This window comes from Tamandua tetradactyla, chromosome 19, assembly GCF_023851605.1.
Source record: "Tamandua tetradactyla isolate mTamTet1 chromosome 19, mTamTet1.pri, whole genome shotgun sequence".
Lineage (NCBI taxonomy): Eukaryota > Metazoa > Chordata > Mammalia > Pilosa > Myrmecophagidae > Tamandua > Tamandua tetradactyla.
This window is the reverse complement of record NC_135345.1, coordinates 60614558-60619386: the sequence shown is the minus strand read 5'-3', so window position 1 is coordinate 60619386 and position 4829 is coordinate 60614558. Positions and strand designations below refer to the sequence as shown.

The 4829-nt window shown below is 35.0% G+C and overlaps 1 pseudogene; it reads right to left on the bottom strand.

The window, feature by feature from the left end:
* Positions 1-2860: 2860 nt before the first annotated feature.
* LOC143663646 (centromere protein Q pseudogene) lies at positions 2861-3941 on the bottom strand (annotated as a pseudogene).
* Positions 3942-4829: the final 888 nt, after the last annotated feature.

Here is a 4829-nt window from a genome sequence, read left to right as displayed (position 1 = left end):
ACCATGCAAGATTGGGATTTGCTACTCTAACAATAATATTTTGGGTCAGATTTTCAGAGATCTCAAATCTCCCACTACAGGAAACAAGATTTTCCTTCGGGACACTCATGGAAACTACATCTATCAGATGGAACATAAACTTCTCGTTTGAAACCTTAAGCCCATCCCTTTCACTCATTGATGCATATAATGTGTCTAACAACAGTCAGCCAACATTTCTATACTTCTTATTTCCACAAACTCTGTAAATATGTCAAATGCATTATCTCCAAAGCCTGGCTTCCTACAAGAGAAACATTAGAAGAATGCAATGGTGATATTTTGACTTTCTCTTTTGCCAACTCACCCCATGGATTGGCAGTGTCATTCTGATTATGGGAATCAGAGCCTCTAATGCATTTGAATCCAATCAGAGTAGAAAACCAATCATAAAAACCCATTTTTAGGATTCTGTTTCTTAAGAACTACCCCACTCCTGGTCCCAAGCTGTATTAGCTAGTGTTCTCTAGAGAAACAGAAAGAACAGGAAATATCCTTAGATAAAAAAAAAAAAAATTATAAAAGTGTCTCACATAACCATGGGACTGGAGAGTCCAAAATCCATAGGGCAGGCTGTGAAGCTAATGACTCCACTGAAGGGTCTGGATGAACGCCACAGGAAAGACTCACCGGCCAAAGCAGGAAGAGAGTCTTCTTAATCCTCCTTAAAAGCTATGCAGGGATTAGGTTAAGCATCAGACATTGCAGAGGACACTCCCCTTAGCTAATTAAAAATGCAGTCAGCTGTGGATGCAGCCAATGTGATCAGGACTTAATTCTATGAAATGTCCTCATAGCAACAGACAGGCCAGCATTTGCCCAAACAGATAAATGGGTACCACCATTTGACCAAGTTGACACAAAAGAGATGAGGCTTGGGGGATGTTATAAAACCCGTACAAAACTATGGAAAATAATTGTAAGACAGTCTAAGGAGAACAGCAGAAAGTTCTCTATAAACAGCCTAATTAAATGTTTCATGAACAGCAAATATTTTATAGAGTCAAGTATTTCCACTTCCCAGTCTTATACAGGGTTGCAAAAACATTCATGTCCTTATTAGTCTCAAAGCCTTATAACTGACAGTCACAAATATTTGTTTGAAAGATGTAGAATTGTGAAAGGCAACTTAATTTTACAAAATAAAATCATTCAAGTTGTGTTAAACTAAGAGCATGTTGTTGCTAAGTAACGAATTTTGGGCAGCATTTTTGTTTGTTCTTCTAAGACATGACTGCAGCATTTTATCCTAAAAAGTACACATTATTTGAAAAACTCTTTCATGGTGAAAAATTTTCATGTGTAAACCAAAGAAAGCCAACCACTCTTATATGTTTAGCATAACAGGGATTTCATAGGTGAATTTAAATCAAAGGGTTCAAATACATCTCAGATTTTATGACACACAGCTATGCAAGGCAAAACGTAGGATACTACATTTTCTTGTGGTATCACCTGGCAAATTGCTTATCTTAATGGTATGGTATCATGTATAGGGTGGAAGGGACAGAACGAACTTAGACAGCTTAAATAGTTTCATTCTTCACAAATGGGATCAACTCATCAACAAATTTTAATTTTTCTTCCATGTGCAAATTACTCTCCTAAATATTTATGACACAATCCAAGCCCTTTCAAATCCACTATTTGATGTGGAGGCATAACATTTGATAAATTAAATTCAAATATTAATAACTACTGTGAAAGACAGTAGATGTTAAATCCTACTTATGACGATAAGAATATAACATTTATAGGAGTTTAGAGAAGAGATAGTGAGGAAATTAGCAGTTTGGGTTACTTTACTTCATCTTTATATGTGTATATGTGTGAAATCATACAGAGAGGGAGGGAGAGGAAAACTATTTCTCTTATCACTGTTCTCTTTACCAATAGTTTTTGTGACATCCATGTGTGTACCAAGCTCAGTTCAATTCAGTTTAATGCAGCAATTCTTGATTAACAAATGCATATTAGATACATAAGTGCAGTAAGTCTGGTGAGATAAGGAAAAGTGAGAATGATGAATGGCGCACTTTTTTTTGAAATTTAGTAATTTTATTTTACAAATAGATAAAAGTAACTCAGGCAATAGACTATAATTGGTTAGAATTAGTTTTTTTATATAGTTGAGTGATAATTTAGTTACACATATACAGATGCTTATCACAGTGAGGAAAACATGGTTTAGAAAGAAGGGTTTTTTGCTTGATATTTGTTTAAAGGGGTCACTAAAGAGAATAAGCTTGCTTAGGAATTCCTTTTTAATAGTTTTCTGAAATAAAAGCATCCTTTGATCACAATGGAAAGTAAATTCAACATATATTCACTAATGCAATAAAAAAAATACAACGTTGATGCTACCATCACAGTGAAAGGCACCTCTCAAATATCAACTACTACAAAAAGACTAGGGAGTTCTGAAGAATATTAAAGGCATTTGAAAATTTCTCAACATCTAGATGACCAGACAACAAACTGTAAGATATCAGGTAAATGATACTAGTGAGAGCAAACTAGGTACCAGATATCATGCAAAGACTTTACGTATATTAACTCATAGTATCACACCTTATCTACACTAAGCAATAAATGACCTTCAGTCAGCCATTATTAACTAACAGATTGTGGCAGTTCTTCTTTTCTGGTTCCAGGGAAATAACCAGAGATGCAGCAGTATAATAGATGTGATTTACCAGGCTTGCCAGTTGCTAAACTCCAGGACTACACAAGATGCTTATGGTATATCTGCACAGGCTAATTTTAAAGTGCATGTAATTAAGGGACAGTAATTCCCACAGACGCCTGAGTCTCTGAAATATCATTTGCAGGGTAACAGTTTAATAAATTCATAAAGTTTAAATTAATATGAAACAATCTCATATAAAAACTTGTTAAGAGGCATCCAGTCGCTTATGGGCTTCTTCAATGAAAGTTAGCACGTCCTTCATCTGGGATGAATTATGAAGAACATCCAAGTCCTTCAGAAGAGCATTCTGGTTTGGAATTAGCATCAAAATTTCCTTCTGAAGTACTGGTGCTTTGAGACTGTTCTGAGAAAGTTCTGGAAGAGAGAGTACTTCACTACTATCCATCTGAAACATCTGTTTTACCTTCTCCTCCTCTTCTTCCAATTCAGTAGTCAGAATGTGAAGTTTGCTTTTGAGGCTTTGAATGTTCTCGGTCATTGACTCTGCGGTTGCCACTATTTTATCTATTTCTTCCTATTGCAGGAAGAAAATGACCTTCCTCATTAGTACTGTGCTGTGCCCTTTCCATTTTCAGCAGACTTGACACATTAGTTAAATTTTTCTGGTTTTTGGGAGGCACTTCCAGTGTTTCACACAGTTGTAGCAATCTTTTCTTCAGACAGTTGAGATGATATTGGATTTGTTTGTTTTCTTTAACACTGTTACTCAAAATTGCTATTATTACTGATTCCATCATAGATTGTAAATACTCTCTGCTACTCCTTGAAAGAGGTTGCCAGGTTTTTCTCTTGTTGGATGTTATCTTTATCTGTTTCAGATTGGTATGCTTTGTTTTTCCTTCAGAAGAGAGATGATTTGGGTATTTTTTAATTTTTTCCATTGTGTCTCTAACCTCTTTCTCTGATAACTCCATTTCTTCATCGTCAATTTTTCTTTTCGGATTTCTTTTTAACTTTTGAGATTTTTTCTTGGACACATTTGCTTTGTCAGGCATCCTGATATAAGTGGGAACAATTAAAATCGTGCTTCAAAAATCACAGTCTGAGAAGTGCTGATTCTACTTACATCTACGTGAGGCAGTATACGTTAGTGCAAGATTTCTCAACCTTGGCACAATTTCTCAACCACTAACTCCTGAGGGTGTAACGGTCAGAGAAATTGGCGCCCAAACAATCGAAAGCCATGAAACCCGGAAGTCGAATGGCGCACTTTTTCTCACAGCCGCTAAATTTGTTAAATTCTTAGGAAAATGGATGGATGGATGGATGGATGGATGGATAGAAGGACGGATTGGTAGATAGGTAGGAAGATAGATAGGTAGATAGATAGGTAGATAGATAGATAGATAGATAGATAGATAGATAGATAGATAGATAGATAGATAGATAGGTAGGTAGATAGATACATACATACATACATACATACATACATACATAGATACATAGATAAACAGGTATGGATGGATAGCTGGCTGGACAAATGGACAGACGGCTGGACAAAAGGATGGGTGGGAGGGAGAAATGGGGAAGAAGCACAAACTCTCTAGTAGTTTAAACACTGAAATTACTCTCCAGTACTTTCTCTTGTAGTTTCTCTTCCTCAACATAGAATTCGTGATCAAAGAATTTTGTTTCTGTTTTTCTAAGTTGTTATTTCATTTTCATTATGTATATCTAATTTACAGCCAATCTTTCCTATTGTATAAATACTGTCCAGACAAGAAAAATTAGTAAAATGTATCTCCAGTATGGGTTGCCAGACCTCTTTAAGAAAAAAATCAGCTTTTTCTTTTTGTAGCTTCTAATGAATTAGTCACTGAAATGACATATGGTAAGCATTATAATATGCAGTTTTCATTGATGAGTATAACTGGTTTTGTCATTAAAAAATAATTGTTCAAACTGTATTGTTCCTGTGCAATATGCTTTGATTTTAACTTAAGCAAAGATTAAACAATATTTTGTCATTGTTGATATTATAATAATATTTTGAATGACTATTCTTTGATCCAACAGAATATTCATCAAATTAATTTAGACATAACTTTAATTGAAAGTAAGTATGGCTTTCAGCAACTAA